This window comes from Protopterus annectens, chromosome 1.part2 (assembly GCF_019279795.1).
Source record: "Protopterus annectens isolate FY-2018-M chromosome 1.part2, PAN1.0, whole genome shotgun sequence".
In the NCBI taxonomy this organism is placed as follows: Eukaryota; Metazoa; Chordata; order Ceratodontiformes; family Protopteridae; genus Protopterus; species Protopterus annectens.
In genome coordinates, this window is record NC_056727.1 from 40,035,326 (window position 1) to 40,056,750 (window position 21,425).

The window sequence follows — 21,425 nt, forward strand, 5'->3', positions numbered from 1 at the left end:
GGACCACCCATCAGGTCCCCCTGGCCTTCCTACCTCAGATTTTGGACTATATGGCTTGACAATGTCTTACAGTTTCCCCTGCTAGTCCTGTTGAGATGGGCATTCTGGCACAGTGTACAATCTTCCTCATGTACATGGGTGGACAACCAGCTACAAACACCAGCAAGGAGCACACTGTGTGAGAGATGCAATGACATTAGGAGCCTACAGTCCAAGCATGCATATCTGACCCCAAACAGGTTTTGAACACAATCAGTACATCTCACATACCACCCATACCTACACAACACACACACACACACACACACACACACACACACACACACACACACACACACACACACACACACACACACACACACACACACACACACACACACACACACACACACACATATGCAGTGGTCCTTAATATACACATACACATCCACAAACAAAGGAGACCTTTGAGAAAAAAACACATGTGAATGCCACAGCCCTACACAGCACATACCACACATGGTCACATACCTGTGTCCAACAGCCATGTAGGCATCAGCACATGTCAAATTTATTATACATAGGAGATTCTATTGTGAGACACACTCATTTGCCTCTTACCTGGCTGTATATATGGATGGTCACAGTTACTTGTGTGTCAGGTGACAGAATCCACCATATCTCATATGCACAGCCTCTCACCAATAAGTACTTTCATAAGTCTGTCACAGTTCATGTTGGGTGCCTGACCTGAGATATATGTCCCTGGACTATATGCAGTTAGACATTAGTGAGGACACTGATTATGTGTCCCAGGCAAGTATGTCCCTAGCCTTATGCAGCATTCTTCTGTCACCCAGACTGATGCCAAATACATTCAGGAAATGACTGACCTTAACATGTGGCCTTTTATCCTGTTATATTCCAGGGGGTTCCAGTACCTGTGACCCTTGGATGATATGGTCAACAGACCATGGTACTTTGCCAGAGCTGGCCTCCATCTGTCTCAACTGGCCTTCAGGCATTTGACAATGGTTCTCAGCACCCCCATAGTGCCTTCAGTAGGACAAGTGGTGAGGTTATGACTACTAACATACAACTGTCAGTGCAGCAGACATTGAAGGCCATGCTGCTAAACACTAGGAGTCTACACATAACTGTGCCCTCAATGCAAGCATTCTTAACCTTGGGAAATAAAGACATATGTGCAGTCACATACACATGGCTCAAAGCTGCAGAAAGCACCCCAGCCTTACCTGGTCAACCATCCTATCATATCTTCATACCCAAAAGTGTGGACAGAAATGCCATGGGACATGTGATTTCAGTATATATGACACACATACACACCTCCACACTGTACAGGCAGTAAGATGCACATGTGACACTGCAGGGGCAGTTCACCATTACCAACACACCTATGCAAATCATAGCCAGCTATTGGCCAACACATGTGAACAGGAAGATTATTCTGCCTATATGGACCTCATCAACTGTATTATGGTTTGGGTCTGTACCCTCATCTGGGCCACTTGAATGACCTAAACATAAATTGAAAGATGAACCCATGCCAGCACAAAAATGACCAGAGAGCAATCAACAGCGGTATTGCAAACACCTCAGTGCAGCTAGGGTCTACCCCCGTCTACCCCCATATGAGGTGAAGGTGTGTTGGAGTTGATGTTACACAACACAAGTTACCACTTCAGCATCTCTACTGTGTCATTCTCCATGGCAAAGCAACCATCATGTGGTCACATTTGCAGTCACCATCTCCCACAATACCCATCTAGCTAGGGTCAGACATGCATGAATATACCTCCAACATGGTATACAGCTTCCTGGGGGGTGGTATACACAGTTTCACAGCCTGCATCCCCTCTATAGGGACTGGCAACAATATCCACACATGCACACAAGTGCTATATGTGCATTTCTACTGATGCATGGGGTCAGGTATACCCGACAGGATTACATCCTCCTCTGCAAGGATACATACACCTGTCTGGTGGACATCTGCAGTGTATATAAGTGTCTGTAACAGGGATGACATACCACTGTCTAAGACAAAGTAGGAGCAGATGTCCATTTTGCAGCATTGTTTCCTTAGCATGAACAAGTGAATGGGATCACTCCTGGAAACCAGCACAGCAAACCCACACATTGTCGACATCCTCAACAGACAATCACCTCCCATTTTACACATATGTCTGCAACATCACAGGAAGTGCTTGTGTCTGCTCACTTGTGGTGGTCAAGGACACCAGCTGTACCAGTGCTGTAGGTATAGCATACTTGATGCCTGACAGAGTCAGTGTAAGCTTCACCCCTGCCCCCCCATCAGTACATCAGGATGTCCACAGTACCTGCCCCCTTCTCCTATATGTATGTATGGAACAGGTCACCAGTGCCATGTGAAAGATAGTATACATCCACTATGGGAGCCTATCACACCACAGGACGCATCATACATGACTCCAAGCATAACCTTGAAACACCATAAGGCACTGTAATCAAAGGAGGCCTGATCACCACCTTTGTCCTAGCTATGTGAGGGACAACCACTGTCACCCCTTTGCAGTAAGGTGGGGCATTCACCAGTCAGTCACATTATACACCCATTAACCTAACTTGGCTGTACTGCAAGGCCATATCACAGTTTATAGTGAATCTCATTAACAAGGACATTGGTGATCTCCACACACTCCATCACACAAAGTTAGGCTTTGTCAAGTAAGGGATCATTTCTGTTACATCCAGTTGACCTTTTTGACACTGTCACCAAAGCCGTGGATGGGGAGTGACACTGCATATTGCCTAACTTGATCTGGACAAAGTCTTTGACAATAAAACATACTTGGCCATAATAGATATATGCTCCCAAGTATGCATCACACCATATGTTACCATAGGGGTAGCACACTGGCATGCTCACACGACCCAACTAATCCACATTGGGGAATCCACCTCAAGCGGTTGACCCATAACTAGCAGCATAACCTGTTGTTCTGTGTTTGGGCCTCTATTATGTGTGATGTACACATCTGAGGTGCTGGCCACAGCCGTTGGCCTATGGCTGACCATGTCTGCAGACAACTACATGCTGTGTGCTGTCACCTGATTCACTAGTGATGTGGACATCAGCCTAGGAGGGTGGCATGCAGATACATGACTGGTGCCAGACCCATGGCCTCAGGCCACATACCAGGAAATCCAGCGTCATCCTCTTTGGGGAGAGTTACGTACTGACATATTATCCAGTACTAACAAAATCCTAGGCATGCATTCAGTCGTGAGGGATCTGTGCACCACCATGTTGCTTCAGTTGTATGATACACCTTCCACATGGCCCACCTCATACATAAGGGTATGTCATCCAGGAACATGGGGTCTTAACATCCCTGTATTCCCTCCAATAAGGCCCATTATTATGTAAAATGCCCCATTCCACATTCACCTCACATAGCACATGCAGCAGCTGGAGACATCACAGAGGTTCCACCACCAGGGGCATGAAATATCTACCATACTCAGATAAATTATAAGCCCAACCATACATACTCCTCAGAGGTGACCACTGTCTGACATGCAAGGCAATCACAGACTCCACATTCTTATGACTGCTGCACAAGTGCAACTCAAAGGCTACTCTATTAGCACACACACACACACACACACACACACACACACACACACACACACACACACATGAACACAGAAGCTCTCAGCCTGGTGTGTGACATCAACTGGGCTTGTTGGTGCCTCAGATGTGTGTCTCACACACTCACCTTGCTGTGGAATGGTCACCCTGTCCACATCAGACAGGGTAGCTATTTACACCTTTGCAGGCATAACCTGGATAACTGGATGGTTAACTGCACATACAACCTTGGGATACCACCTGTGTCCCTGTTGGACTGGGGCTTCAGGTGCTGCCTTGCATACACATGGACTAAAATCTGGCCTAGGCATATGGGGGCCCAGGGCCCATAGCCTAGTAGTGGTCCTAGGTATACCAGTTATGACTTGTGTGCTGTGACAGACTGTGTTGTTATGTGTCCACAACCATCACTGCCATCGACTGTGGTGTGTCTGCTATGGGGAACATTACACTACCATATCATGCAGCCAACATCTGACAAATAGGGAATGATACTACAAGTGCTTGTGGACATTTCAGCAAAATCTATACTACACAATAACTGAGAACAGTGCATATGTGGTGTAGGGTTTCCTCCTCATTGGTGTCCGACACTTGCAGTACCCAGATGTTTGAGGGAAGAGTACATGTGCCTGATATATGTAGGCCCTCTGCCTGACACATGAGAATGTCGGCAAACCAGTTGGACAATATATAATGAGTGTCCCCAGAGTGCGGGGCATGTGTCTGTGACATGTCAGACCCCTCAGAACACAGTAATGGTACATTAATATCTGGTACTGTATTCATTTGATTACATTGTATGCTCAATATGTATACACTGTTGCTGAGGTGGAGACTGTGTCCCCCTACTAAGTCTGCCTATAACCTGCTCGAGGGTGACACCAGGTATGCTAGACTTAGCTGTCAGGCAATGACATACAGGTGTGGACCTAGCCAGAGTATGTTAGGAACAGTCAGAGACATCTGCAATGTTTAAACTAATCCTGTATGACATTCACAGACTGAGAGGGGCTCACTGACAGTACATGATTTGATATGTCAGCTGTATCCACCAATAGTTACTGTGACTATTGTACAACAGACAATCCAGTAAAATTCGTATGTGAGCTGACTATTGATGGTGGGACTCAGGGGCCAGAGCTGTGATCTATGTCACTACAGATAGAGCCAAAACGGAAGACTATAGGTGCTGGGCAACAGAGTAGCAACAACATGTCATTCTAAGATATGTTGTTGAGACCTACTGTTGAAATTCCTATTTCCCATGATTGCACCCCCCCCCCCATCTGCATTCCATTACATGGTTAATTCTATGACATACTTGGTATAGTGCTGTACTCTTTTGTGAGCAGAAATCCAGTGGTACTTTTCCTTGGAAATCACAGTCTGTCTTCATGAAGAAAGTCACAGACCTTTTTACCATATAATGTTCATGAACAGGTGATTGCCTGTGCACCAATCTGTGACTCCCACTTTCTAATAGCATCAAAAATGGATGGGTTGCATTTTCATTAGTCAATGGTATGGCAACGCAGTGCTATAATTAAGGCCTTCATGTAGACCTTGGCCCTTTTCCTGGCCTGTGAGAAGGACATTATTGAGGTGTGGGAGCTACAGCATCACAGAGGGTAGGCAGAAATACTGTTCACTGTTTGGATTCATGTGGTATGTCCACAGTTTTGCATGCTATGCTTAGCCATTGTTAACAGACTTTCTGATTCAGTGGCAGGTTACTGTTTAACATTGTGTGCTGGAATCAGTAAGGAGACAAGCATATGTGAGTGTCATACATCATTTTTATCCAATTGTACATGCTGTTGCTGTTGATGCTGGTCTATCAGCTGTGTCTATTTGTAGGAAGAGACTGTGACACATGCCCCTGTCTCCTGAACTCCCCCAATCCTTTATGTATAAGTGTTGTGTGGATGCCCTGTCCTAGGTGTTTAGGAGGTATGGTAGATCAGTAGCATGTAGCTGAACATAGTGCTGCATATGTAGCAGGCTGCAGCTGCTGCATTCTGGCCAGGAGTCATATTTGGGGATTGTGAAGACACTGGGGGACAGCAAACTATATATGTGAGTGTGGGAGCAGTGTCAGCTCTTGTGTCACAGCATGGCCAGGGTGAGGGTACCCATAACAGTCCAGGTGAGGCATGTGCTTATGGTACATATGTGAAGTAGTAGTGCCATCCAAAAGTGGTAGGGGACATTAAGGACACATATTCATATTTGTGACATATGTCCCACCCTCCCGGCCTTTGATGTGCTACTGTGGGTGGCAGTGACTGCAGTAGCAGCAACCAGCTCTGGTGGACATTGCAGGGCTCAGTTATTTCTATGTGGTATTGACAAGCATGTAGTTGTGCAACAGACTGGACTGTAGGCCAGAACTGTGGGTGCCCAGATGTTAGCCATGCTAGGAATATAACAGATAGAACTACTTCACTATTATTATGGGAGATGTAGTTGCAAGACATATGTGCATGCATACAGTGTGTTACACAGGATTGGTATGAACGTATGTGTTTTGATGGCTATGACATGTGACATTGACCTGTCTGTCATGCTTTTCTAACCTCAATCAGCACTGCCTTGCCAGTACTTCAGCACACAGAATAGGTTTGATGACAACCATGCCATAAGTAGGTGACACAACTGTGGACATTCTGCAACAGTCTGTGCAGTTGTCAGCTCTACCTGATATCATAGGCTTCCTGTACGTCCATCAACATATCTTTGGTTGTGTACTGTTTCAGTGTCTGTATCACAGGCCCAAGTACGCTGTAATTTATCTCATTATATGTAGAAGTAGTGTGTCATTGGTAATCAGGATATCTTTGTAAAAACTCCAGTAATTTCCCATAGCTTAGTTGGTGTAGTGGTCTAATGCACTATGCTATAGATCCGAGGGTCCTGGGTTCAAGATGTGATAGCGGTAATTATTTTAATGATGTGCATAACAGTGTCAGAATCAGACAAGGTGATTGAAGCAGTTTTAAGCGGGTTTGCATGGGTTTGTGTAAAGTGCAGTGAAGCTAACTTGCACTTAGTCCTTCTTAAACCCACGCTATTTACAAAAGAAAAAGAAGAAAAAAGGGGTGATAGGAAAGTGGTGAAATGGGGGCAAGCATGGGGAAAACAATATGAAAGACAGGTAGGGATGTGCAGGATGGGTGTAGGAAAGGACCATAGCTCTCCATTCCTTCAACAGCAACAGCTGTGGATGTTGTTGACAATTTGGAATTTGGAGCCTCACATCCCACAGGGAGGGGTGTGGGCAACATAACTTTGTTGAGTAATTGCTGGGATGATTTGATTGATGGCAGTGTATGTGAGGGTGAAATGGAGAGCTATATATGGGATGATATTTTTTTGCAGGACAGATGCCCCTTTTTTTTAAGGCGAGAGTGGAATGTTGGGGAGGGGTTGTAGGTATGTTTGGGGAGGTAAATTGGGTAGGAGAGATTGCATTTGCAGACAGACAAGACACCAGACAGGCATGGTGTATGACACATGAGGGGGGTAAACACCTTGGACTGGGAGTGTGTTGGGAATCGGAGGACCAAGTGCCCCTAGATGGAAACAGTGGGACTGAGCTCCCCACCTATGGGCAGTCACCACTGCCCCTTCACAGCCTCAATAGTGGCTGTGTGGGGGGCTGGGCCCCGGGCTTGTCCTGCCCCTCCAAGTGCATCAGTCTGCCCTCGATCTGGTGTAGTTGGTCAACTGCCACTTCACAGCCCCAATAGTGGCTGTGCTGGGGGCTGGGCCCCGAGGTGGGCCTGCCCTCCAAGTGCATCAGTCTGCCCTTGATCTAGTGTAGTTGGTCATCTAAACTGCCCTGGATAACCCTGAACACTATGCCTGGGAACTAAGTTCGGGGAATGGACCCCGTCCCCTGAGGCAGTTCCACCCGAGAGTGGTGCAGGACCAGTGGAGGAGGCAGCTCCAGGTTGGGTACCAGACGTGCTGAGACCTGGTGCCATGGACATATGAGGTGGAATAGGCAGATCCGCTGGAACTGGCCTATGCAAGCGTGCTATGGTGTTGATGTTTGTCAAAGTATATTGGTTAGTCATGAACATAATATTTTAACGTTAGTTATAACAGTATGCATGGGTTTTCCAATTAATCCAGAACAATATAATTGCATAGCATACAGAACACAGACAAAAATGGAATAACAGTCATTATTATAACAGCATGCCAATAAAAGTTACAGAAAAACACCAACAACATTGGTATTTCAACAAGATATGTTAGTATGCAACCATTATAATATATAACCAATAATCCAACACAAGGCCAACATTAGGTTTTGAGAACAACATATGTGAAAATAGAACCATACCTGTAGTATAAAAATAATAATTGGTGATGCAGATAAGGGGTGGAGGAGGGAAAGACATTCCATTACCAACTGTATAGGCTATATTTTTCACAACAGTACTGTTCAATATTCAGCAGGTCTGCCCTTACTTTATGTTTACCTTATGTTTGTTCCCTAAAGCTTCTGTAGCATGTACATACCTCTCAGGCTATCCAGATGAGGTGGTATTAGCCAAGCTGTAATACCTGCAGGTACACAACTACAGGAGACTATTACTTGTCAGGGGAACATATATGACTACTAAGCTGTACTCTGCACTGAGGTGTGAGTGTGCTACTGGCATACTTCAACTGTGTCCAAGGTGTTTGGCAGAAGTGATCTGCCAAACACCTTGGACACAGTTGAAGTATGCCAGTAGCACACTCACACCTCAGTGCAGAGTACAGCTTATTCATATATCCTCCCCCCTAGGGGGTGGGCCTCAGACCCTGAAATACTTATAGCGCCCCAAGCCTTGCCAAGCCTGTATCTGCAAAGATAATGGAGAGATTGATAAGAAGACAGTGGACAAAGGACACTTGGAACTTTCAGTTCTTTGTTCTAAAGGCAGATCCTGAGTCACCAAGGCCATTGATGACAGGTATCATCGAAAAACTCATCAGCACATCACAAGATGGGTTGCAAACTGGCTAGAGCCATGTCAGACTCTCAGTCCTTTTTCTGAAGTACAAGCAAACACAGGAGGGTACATCTGACACAGATATCCTCCAGAAGGGCCTCACAGAAATGGATAACTGGAAAATGCATAGTCATACCCTTTGGGAAAAACAAGGCTAAAAGTAGTTAGTTGAAAACCTTCTATATCACCCACCTGATCATGAAGGAATGTATCTGACCAGACACCTGCTGCAAGGATAAAGGGTCTCATAAGGCCATGTCAAACCCAGATTTGATGAATATGGTTATAAATAGAACATGCTGGAGGGACAGATTCATCACCCAGAGACTCCTATGCTGTGGAACAAGAGGAATCTTGACCAATGGATGGGAGATTGCAGATATTACACAGAGGCACAACAAAATGATAGGCATGCTTATAAATGCCCTTGGGCAGATAGCCTAGTATGAACCTATGAACCTATGAACCTATGAAGTGATCACTATCCATAACACCATGACATTTAAGAGACATGTATCATGCACAATACAGAGAATTTACACTTGTTCTGCCATCACTGGCAGGCATGGGGTTAGACTATCAGTAGACATTGACAGACACACAAGGCATACAGCCTTACCAACAATAGACCATTTAATTTGTCTTATTAACTTGGAATACTACTGTACTTCATGTTGTTTTATTTAATGGAGTATTATCGCCTTGCTGAGAAATGCTGTTTACACATTACTACATATGGACACAGACATTAGTATACCCTTGATACAGCTACTACAGACATTTATTTACTGTAAGCCCTGTGGGGAGAAAATCTGTTAACAACACATAACTGTTTGTATAAACAGTCAGTACTACTTGTTTGTTATTATAAATATATATTATCACCTGTCCCTGGATTCAAACCTTGGTCTGTGTGTGAGGCAAAATGAACAACATATATATTTCTTTTCACACTGAGCTACTGGGCCACTGCTGTACACTGTTTGAGTAGTATGTACCTAAAGCTCACCTGGTGACAAAGTGTGACCTGGTAATATAAGTAGAGTGTCACACAAGACTGCAGTGACAGTTGAACATACATGCATGAGATTCATATATGACAGAGATAGTAGGTGAGCTGTGTATTAATACTTGGAATGCAGATGTACACAATTAATCCCTCATTAATGGGAATATGTGCAATATATACAGCCCAAACCGGGGTGCTGGATTGCCTACCTGACCCACATACATTTGCAGATGGTATTTTTGCAGTCTACAGCTATTACACTTTCATACTTGCCTGAATCAGCATACCTACATTCGGGGATGCATATAGCTGAAATGGAAAGGGTAACACAAGACAATCCAGGGAGAAACACACTATAGTACCTTAGACAGTACTACTCTAGGTTCAGGTCTTAGTGGAGAACAAATATCATACTGCATTATATCTTGTAGTACAGCTCCACATCTACACTTTACCATGACAATTATTTATTGGCCAACCTCCATTCACTTCATGGTGTCATACCCATGTTTATTTCTCAAAACCTGTAATATTTGATTTCTTGAGCAACAGCCCAGAATAAACACAAGAACTGGCAGAAGACAAATTTATTGAGAGTTATATGACACAAGTGATTGGTATACAGCTGGCAATCTTTATTGTTCTAAACTTTACATAATGCAGGCATTGGAATACATCTGTTATTACACAATCTATGCAGTACTACCTTTATTTCTCCACAGTTCTGGCTGCAGTTGTACCATATTTCCTATAGATTAGGGATGCAGTTAATTTACTCCCTTCACATTTTCAATGCTGGTGTACTTTATTACCAGAACATATATTATTAATACAGTATACACATGTTATTCCCACACATTATTAATGTTGTATTAACTTTCCTTACATAACTGTAGCATGTTTCATGCTTTCATCTATATTGAGCTGTACCTGGCAATACTCACTTATATCAGTCAAGGTCTATGTTCACATTCATTGCAGTACACTCATAAGAGACTATACCTACTGGCAGTTATAACTATACTCTTTCATAATTAGATTACTATATATTACAAGATATATCTGCACTCATCACACTCTCAGCGTATCCTGGCCAGGCGCCATGCATGGGCTTCCAAGTTGCGAGCCCTCTCCTCTGCAGCTGTGGGGGGAAATCACACTATTATGCTTTCCTGTCTATCAGATATTCATACTACAATTTGGTAAATCATTGGTTCCTATACTTACAAACTTCAGGGGCATTGCAGTCCCAACTGTCTTAGATCCATTGGGCTAAGATCCCCCTTTCTTCACTTCAGGTCATCATAATGATGAAGGACCTACTCACAAGTGTAGGGGATTTCAGATGTAGTGATTGAGGTCACTTGCCAGCTGGTCCCTGGCTTCTGACTTGTACTTATAACCCTGGTACTGGCCCTGCAGCAGGCTGTCACCATTGTCTTTGACCAGGAGCCCAACCATGACCCTGGACTTCAAAATGCCCCAGGTCTAAAAAGCTGAATGGCCTGTATTTGAGCCATGCACCTACTGCACACAAGGTCATCACTCTAAACATTCAGATACCGAGGACATGGTAATTAGAGCTATACAGTTCTACATAGCTCTCAGTTATGTTCAAGCACTGCTGAGCATTTCGCAAACCCACTCAGCTTTGCTTAAACTTGACCTTTTTCATTAAAATTAGAAGCATTTGGTTTCTATTTTAGATGTCTGGCACATGTTCTTTGCTAAGTGGCACACCACACCAAGCAAACACATGGAAAAGAAGAAAAAAAAGGGAAATTACAATTTAACATTTATATTTCAGTACCATCCAGCACTTTGACAGTACAGGGGGTGTGTTACAGACACTGTAACACACCCCCTACAAGCAAAAAAAAAAAAAATGGCCAAGTAAAACAATTATCTTTTGTATTTTAGTGTTGTCTGGCACTTTGACAACACAGGGGGTGTGTTACACATCTCCGAACATGGTAACACACCCCCTACAGGATTTCAGTAACTATGTACATGGCTCTCTCTCAGTAGTGCACCTTCATTAATATGCAAGGTGCGCTGCTGAGGGGGAGCTTCAGACATGGCAATGGTTCACTCCATTTAGGGCTTGCACTATTCCTACATGGAGTTTATTAAATCTGGGGGTAGTCTATGTACCCTTGCTGATCACCACCAAAATTTTTATTCTGTATGCTTAAAAACAGGATTGCACAGTACTCTGCACTGACTACACTTTCTTATAGTGTGTTAGAACTTTATGCAGTACCTTATATTAAGCTCTAGTAGTCATTGTGGCTGTCTGCTCAATCCTGCAGGACTAGTTTGCCCATAGGTAAACATATCTGCATGGCTGCAGGTGTTCATGCTGCTTTACATGGTTTCCTGGCTGGCAACACTGCTGGCCATGAAGCCTCGCTTGTGCTCATGTAAGTGTGATGCACAGCATGCATATAGAATTAGCACTGCTGCTCATCACGCTAACACATAAACCCTGTGTAGGCTTTGTGCTAAGCCTACAGGGATTTTATTGAATCCCCAAGTTTGTGTTTCCTTAGTGCAGAGACATGAAGAGCCATTCACCATCACTCAGCATTGGTGCAGAATGCCAAACTCTGCAAAAATGGTGTCTGTGCGGCAGCCATTGGAAGGGTGGTTGGCCTACCTCCCTGTGCTAGAAATAATTTTTGTAACTGTCAGAAATTGATGATATCAGAACATTGTGACCACATATATAAGAATAAAAAGGAGATGTAAGGGGTGGGGTAAGAGAAAAAAAAAGATAATTAGAACCATCATATATCACATGCAACAGATTAGTATGATATAATTAATACATTTACTTTTACATTAACTATTTTTTAACAAGTACAAACCATGACTGATAATTGTTCAAAGTAATCCTTCCAATATGCATATATTGCACACATGCTTTATCAGATAATACAGATTAAGTTAACAGCATGACATGTATGCCAATTTTGGTGAAATTATTATGTAATATTTTTAATTACTTTACAATATATTTGCTACCTGTGGGATTTCAACCAACAACATCTGACTATAACATTTCAATTGACTCCTACAGCTGGTTTAAGCTACAGACTAAAGCATGCATGCTTGATTTTACAGTTAAGATATGTATGTTAATTTGCTGCTAGGGTATAGAAGAGCAATACTTTCGATAAAATAAAATTATTCTGTGCTGCATGCTTACCCGTTGCTTCTTTAAGTCTTTCCAAATGCTCAGCATGGGCATCTCTTTTCACTGCAGTCTCCTGGGGGATGGAAAAGACTGTTATGCATACCATTCTTGACTATATCCAGCTTTGTATATACTAAAAAGTATCTCCATCTGTTTACTTATACACCTGTGGCATGCCAGCAATCCAAAACTCATCCAGCCACTGGATGAGTTATGCCTGGTTGTGCCTTTTCAGATCATTATAGTGGTGTCTGCATTTTTCTCTAGTGAGTGGAATGCCAGTCTCACTAGAGACAGACTTGGCCAGACTATTCCAAACCTCTGATTTGAATTGAGACCGAGTATGGTACCCCTGCAATAACTTATGGCTGTGCTGCTTAGCAAAGAGTCCAGGACTCTTCTACACCTCATCCTTGAGCCCTAAATCGGACACCTTCCCTTCTAGCTCCTGCTATGTCAATCCAGGTCAAAAAGCAAGAGTTAGAGTGTTTTATCACCATACATGATACATTGTATCCATTTTGAAGTTGACAAGTGTCTGCTTGCTGTCTACAGGTATTTTCTGGACCTGCAGATGTAGTGGAAGCTTATTGGCTGCCACACAATGCCACTTGCTTGCTTATGCTTGCTTGCTTGTTCATACTAAGCTAACTGCCCTTGCAAACCATTTTAAGCCTAGTCAATTATCCCTTGTGAGATTCAAATCCTGCATCTTGCGTTTGTAAGGCAAACACCTTAACCATTAGGCCACCCTCCCGCTTTGAATGTTTGCACAATGGAAAGCAACAGATTCATCAATGTATCCTTTTTGAAACTGACAAGTGTGTGATTGTTGGCTGCAGGTTTTCTGGACCTGCAGGTGTTGTGGATGCCTGCTGACCATCTCTCAAAACTGCTTTGCATGTTTGCGTAATGGAAGGCAAAAGATGCAGCACTATATCTTTTATGAAATTAACAAGCTCTGCTTGTCGTCTGGGCCACTACACCATGTTTGCTTGGACGTGAGAAACATGCAAAAGAGATTAGCAAATCTCAGCATGCATTATTAGTGTAAAAAGTGTTTACTACTTTTCATCACTGAAAGATAAATGTGGGACTTGAAACTTGATCTACATATACTTTGTGCAGTGCCATTCATCACATTTACCAGATGTGCTACACATTCACACTTTTTTCACAGCTTAAATTTATGCTGTCTTGATCATGCAAGCAACTTCTATTAATTTGAATTATTTCACTTTTTCACAGTATTTGCGCTGAGCTGTGCATCACACAGATATTAATATTTAAAAACAAAAAGGAAACACAAACAGCATTACAAAATAAACTTTAACACACCTTACAGAATTTTCTTAACTCCGGATTTGAACTGTTAGACTAATGAATCTAAAAAACACAGTAATGTTTGTCTTATCTCTCCTTGTCACAGAAACAGTTTTGCAGGAGAAATACAAAACATTGTTTACACAAGCAAGTCCCATTTTCAAAACAGTATTATAAAGACGTATAATACTTGGATGCTCTCAGCTGTTTGTACATATGTTGCTACATTTATGAGTATTGTTTGCCCTGGTGCACCTCCGTCTTCTTTTTGTATTTTGTCCATTCTTCTCTTATCTGTGCTGCACTCTCAGAAATGCAGTCTACGAGGCACTTTGTATCATCTCTAAAATGTATGAGAATATTACATAACAGTAAAACACAATTGTCATTAAAGAATGGATAGTTTGGTTATTAGTGAACAAAAAAATGAGAAATGTGTGCTGTTCATTTCCATTTAAAAGCTTGTTACAATTACTTCTGCACTTTGTAAGTGTAACCTGGGTAACACACCCACTGCAGGTAAGGAAGCCTGAGTTGCTGTTGTATCTTCCTTCTCACTACCAGTAATCATTCACAGTTGCAATCCATTAGCAACACCAAGGAAGTGTCTACACTATGTTTACATCTGTACACAAAGTTAAAGTTTGGGATTCAGCAATTCTAATGAGTTCACACCTCATTTACATCTTTACCATGCTCAGAGACAGGAATCTACACCAAGGTAATCATGTAGTTAGGGTACTTGCATTTGAGGGAACTTATATATTTGGAGAACACAGATGATTGACAGTCCTTTTGATTTATCTGCACAGAAGGCTTCTAATGCTGCTAAGATATTTTATTGTATTTTCAAGTACATGCTAGATTTATTAACCTTACATAGAAAATTTATATATATATATATATATATATATATATATATATATATATATATATATATATATATAAAATGAAACCTTTATCTATATGCTCCTCTTACAGTTCAGTCTCGGCATAGGCATTTTTGCAGACATTGAGTTTCACAGATAGACAGCCTTGTTGACTGTCATGACAAGTGTTATTGCTAAAACTGGTTATCTTACAGTCTTCTCTCTTATTTCATGGAAATGTAAACTACTATATTGTGAATAATATAGGGGTGTTATGCTTCTAAGATGGTCCATGTACACTGCCAGGGGAGTGTTAGGCACACTGAGAGGTGACTAGCAATCTTATACAATTGACTATTATCTTCTAAATGTGTACACATTTTGTGAGAATTGTGTTGAAAGCTTTTATAACAAGTGAATTATATGGTATTCCTTGGATTGTACAGACTGTCATTTTCCTGTTGTCCTTTTCTGTTCATGTTAATATGTCTGTGTCCATCCAAAAAAAATAAAAAAAACTACTAACATGCTTATCATAAACCATTACAGGACTCTACTCCATCTTAAAGCCCACTTCCCAAACAATGATTATGCCTGCAAGAATATCTCTTTGAGTGAGAGGCTAACTTTATAAACCGTTTTCAGCAGTGACTCTAATAGGCTGTGTTTAGGTATGAAGCGGTAGATATTGTGACAGGCATGGCACAGTGTGAAATAGGACACCATTCAACAGGCACACCATGTAACAGAATACAATGACACCATCCCCATACACTGCAGCTTATTTTTTTCAGTTCTATGAATGCCACATAAGGGAATTCATAACACATCCCACTTCATTTGCCATGTATATGAAGCAAGGCTTATTACCATTCGTTGGTACTGAATTAGTCCATTTGTCTATGGGACTCCTTTAGAGGACAGTTTGTGTCACTGACATTGAACGTAAATCTGTTTTTTTTTTTATTCGCATAGTTTATGTGACTGCAATGTTGTCTGACAGACAGCAAGATGTGCCCCTATCTCCTAAAAATATTGAGAATCCACAAAATGTTCGCTCAAGGCACCAAAATAAAACTCCAAAAACACCAATATGTGCCAAGGGAAATGAAACCAGTACCCAGAAAACAATAAAAAGATTTTATTCAGCCAAATATGTCACTTAAAACATATTAACACTCCATAATGTGAAAATATATTTTCGTCATTAAAACTTCATCAGATGTGGACTGTAAGCACAAAACACCCTTATATATTCCCCAAGTTTACATACATAATCAATCAATTAAATAAACTGAACATATTTAAAGGAACATATTGTTTAAAAATTGTGTAAACATATATTAACTTCACTCTATTAAAATCTAATATATACTAAATTACTATTAAGTAAACATTTGAATACCTATTTAAATATATATCTGCTGAAGCTTAAAATATACCCTAAATGATTTTTGTGCAGTCAATCTGCAGTCGTATTGATTTACATGTATGTCTTCCCTAGACATGGAACTCTCCAAAACATGCTTATGATTCACAGATGTAAGACTGGACCTTCATTTGGATACCTTTTGCATAGCTGTGATTTTTCAGGTACACAGCTATGCATGCACATTTATCCTGGAGAACTAGCACTTTTTAAATTGTATAAGCCTCTGCTGTCTGATAATACCAGTTGTGTAGTTGCTTCATGAATACTTGTCTTTTTACATTATTTCGGCTGCTTGTGCCAAAATGAGTGTGAAAATCAAATCATCTTATTCAGATATCGATAGCTGTAGGCTGGTCTTGTAGATACCACCTTTACTATTCTGAAAGCTGTTGGGTAGATTGCCCCAAAAGACCCTTCCATGCCTACACAAAAAATTACTTTTATTTCAATGGCAGGGCTTTGGCCTCTTGATGTTCCATTAAAAGGAAAACTCTCTCCACCTGCACCCTTACCTTAAACACCATTAACCCAAGGTCAATGCATATTGCAGAAAGGTTCATAGGTAGATACTAGGCTATCTGCCCTATGGCATTTATAAGCCTAGCCAGAGTGTATTTGGCTTCCGCCTCCCTATTAGATTAGCCAACTGTGCCTCTTTAAAGTAGGTCACAGAAGGTACCCTTTTAAGATTAGTTTACTGTGTCTCTGTCTAGCAGGGACACAGAAGAGATCCCAGGGGTGAATTTGCGATTTCCCATCCACGCGTCCAGATTTTGCTTGAAGAGGGTCAGCAAGGGGCTATGTCTAACATGAATTGGGATTCTATTCCAGAGTGAGGGGAGCCTCTAGGAAATTAATCTGTCCCTCCAGCATGTCCTATTTATTTTTGTTCTGAGGTTTAGGTCCCTGGAGCGTGTAGTTCTAACGGACTTGTATTTTTTGAGGTGGAGCATGTAAATTAATTCTGGGTTTGACATGGCTTTGTACGTCAGGCATACATTGCCTCTGAGTAGGCGGTAAGCAACTGAGTAGAGCTGGAGTTTCTTTAGTTGAGCTGCATAGGACATCTGTTTGTAGCCCATGATCCTCTTGGTGAGGTACTTTTGGGGTCTCTCCAGTTGCTGCAGGTGTCGGGTAAGGTACATCCCAAAAGGGGCATTGTATTCAATTATGGGTCTGATGAGTGACGAGTAGAGGGGCACAATGACCTCTCTTGATCTAGATGCAAACCCTTTCATGATAAGGTGGGCTATATAGAAGGTCTTTCTAACCACTTTGGCAACGTGACTATCAAAGGTGAGATTACTATCTATGTTGGTCCCCAAATCACTAATTACTTTTTCCGTACTTAATGGATTACCACCTATGTGGTAATTTGTGGGCACCTTGTTTTTCCCAAAGGGGATGACTATGTACTTTTTAGCATTTAGCTTGAGGCCGTGGCTCTGGCACCAAGCATCCATCTCTGTGAGGCCCTTTTGGAGGATGCTTGTGTCAGCTGGAGATTCGATTATGGCCCCCAGTTTGCAGTCATCTGCGAACTTTGTCAGCCATAATCCCCCCGTGTTAGACTGAACCTCAGAGAAGTATATACCGAACAAGAGAGGTCCCAGAACTAAGCCCTGTGGGGCACCACTTGCAGCTGGTTTGGATTCGGACATGGCACCTGCGATTCTAACTATGACAACTACAGGGATGTAATGGCTTTGCTGATTCCACTTCTTATAAGAATGCACGACTACCAAATGTGCACATTCACATTACTGCTGAATATCATCTGTCATTTTGACCACATTTTGGCCTACAGGATAGCAATTCACAACTTTGGATGGTGTTGCGTGGGTGAGTCATTTACCTACACTGCACTGTACTGTTTATATATGAAATTTATGCCATAACACCCATGCTGCCTTTATCAATATGAACTGTCTCCACTGCTGATTGTCAAGCTGTAGAATAAACTGTTAGTATCTAAGCAACAGACATAGTAAGCTTTGATCTACCAACATGCTGACATTCCTGTCTTGATGCATTTCATCACACAGTCTGAGAACAGTTGCATGTTGCACACTAAGATTCTGCTTTTCTACATAGTGTATGAAATAGTATTAACTAACCTATTTCAAAAAAAGTGAAAAGTCTTGTCAAAACCTTGCCAAGAAATATCTACAGAAAAAAAAAAGTTCAGTATACTGGATCTGACAGATGTATAAGTGCCTAATAGTGTGATAAGTTAAAAAAAGTGTAAGTTCTTAGCTTTTCAGTTATGAACAACAATGTAGTATGTGGGAAAACGAAAAAGCTGTGGAATTTGGTATGGGAAGTTACTGGTATGAACAGTTATCTGGTATTGTTTTTCTTATGCAGCTTTTCCACAGATGGTAGGCTCTCCCCAAGCAAACTAATATTTTTCCAGTATCAAAATAGGAGGAACTGCCAAAGGAAATCTAGATGTAATGTCAGCAGCTGAGGCTAATTGTTTAGATTAAACTGAAGTTTGGAAAATAAAGTATAGTTGTATATGTTAACTTCTATAATAGTAGATTCTTAAATATATATGGGATGTAGCCTGTCATGTAATCAATGTATGGATAGTGTACAATGTTTTGGGCTTATTCCTTGCACATTGTACAGCTACAGTTAATACAAGAGTATTTGCTGACATAAGAGGGTGTGAATAATCTCAGAGCTTTCTTGTCTAAATAGAGGCTGAAGCCTGAAGCTCTATAACAATTAGATTAAAACCAGCAGATATCATCAAGAAGGACCAAGTTAAAGCAGAGTACACCATCTTAGAATCTCAATTGTCTGAGGACATCTAAGGGATGCAAAATGTTTTGCCCTTTGTTTTTGACTTCAGCAAAAAACAAAGTAAGATGAACAGTCTGGTTGAATATACAGGGTCTATATTATATGATCGAACTTTCAAATGTTTGACTGTCATATAATAAGCACCATATGACTGAATTTTTGAAAGTCTCTGTGCAGTGCAGAATGGGAAGATTTCTATCTTTTGCACTGTAGTGCGATCTTGGAGTTGGTATATTTAATGAGCAAGGGGTGTGGGGGATGCAGGGGGGCTTAGTATAGTTTTTTTTTTTAATTAGATTTTCAAACTTTTAAAATTCGATCATATGGTGTCAACCATATGACAGTCAAACCTTTGAAAGTTCGATTATCTAATATAGATCCAAATATACAATGAGACAACTTTTCACCCTTACCTCTGAGATGGACAGTGTTTTGAAAGAGATTCAGTCAGCATGGGCCTGTGCCAACTGTTTAAGGAGCATATTCTTAAGCAAAAAAAAAATAATGATTTTGTGTCTACTCCTTAAGGTTTTGAGTGTAAATGAAAGGGAAATCTGACTCAAGCTAATATTGTGTTGATCTCCTAAATAAAACAGACAAGACGAGTGGGGGTCCTTGTAGGGAATCTGTCCCTACATAAATGTTTACCCTTTCTTTAAGAGATAAATAAATCTGAATGAACTTTTCTGTAGAAAAAGAACATTTTTTCTAAAGGGTATACTTATCTGTCAAATTTTGTAGATGAGGCTGATTGTCAAACTCATACCCCTGAAATGATGAGAATTATGCACACTATACAGCAAAAAGGTTCAGAGTTCTTTCATGCCCATATGTTCCTTCTTTTATAAACATACACTTTCGTGCTAAAGGCAGAGGCAAGGAGTGCAAGGAAGAAGTCCAAAGCTTTCTAGACAGGCTAGGTGACCAGTCATGGCAGGATACATCCCATATAATGACAGTTACTGCAGCAGTGATCTAATGAAGAAAATTTCCAAGTATTCCTTTTTAGCACCTCGAGGCAGATACAATGGACTGCACACCAGATTCATTAATGCCTACACTAAGCATACAATAAGTGTACAAGAACATTACTACCACAGTGTTTGTGCTTTCTATTAACTCAGAAAGATTACATTAAGAGTAGACATAGTCTGTACTTTGTGGTAATCTTTAAGAATCTTGCTCGATATTTAAGGCTGCAAGGTGATTGAGAAGAAAACTAAAATTAGGAGGAAGAAGGTGTTAATCATGCTTGTTCTGCCCACTCACGCAGAATGGTGTACACTTAGTGTTGGCATTAATGAATCCGGGGTGCATGTTTTCTCTGTATGCCATTTCTCTGATGTTTTCTCAAAAATCACAATGTGGTACACTAGAGGCCAGCACGACTCATGGATTGGCTTTGCTTTAACCTTTTCTGGATTGTGATCCACTGAACACAATCTCTGTGACATCAACTCCCTGAGTTTCTCACACATTTAATATTTTTTCTGTTTTCCCCATGTTTGTGCCAGTTTTGAGTTAATATATGCAAGAAAGAAAGTGGGGTCACATCGCTCAAAAAGGGAGGAAGGGGCAAATTTTATATTTTCTCTCACACAGTTCAGCAAGATCATTCTTCACTCAGTTTGACTCATGCAGGCCACTGCTGTGGAATATGCTGTATGTACTCATGTTGGATTCTTTGGGAAAAGTGAGCGAAAATAGCTCCCTTGTGTTACAAAAGATTGCCTAGTGATTTGTTTATCTTATTTGCTCATTACTGATTGCACCTAGCTGTGAATACCATTTTTGAGTAACAGCAATGTGTTTTGGTCTCTTGCAAAGAATTCATCAATTATTCTGTGTTTTCTGACTACATTCTCTTGACAACAGAAGAATAACAGTAGAAATCCGTTCCTTCTGCTAACTATTTATCTCATTAATGTTACTTTTCCTTTCAATTGTTTGCTTTTGAACATACTGAATTTATATTCTGTGCTATAGCATTTTAACATTTCCAGCTTCAGAAACAATACTTTGCTTTCAGAGACAAGATTCAATAAATAACCTAGTTATTTGGTGTGATCAGGAGACATTTAAAGATGGTGAGCTGTTACTGAAAGTGACATTTTCTTCCAGAAAATAAGA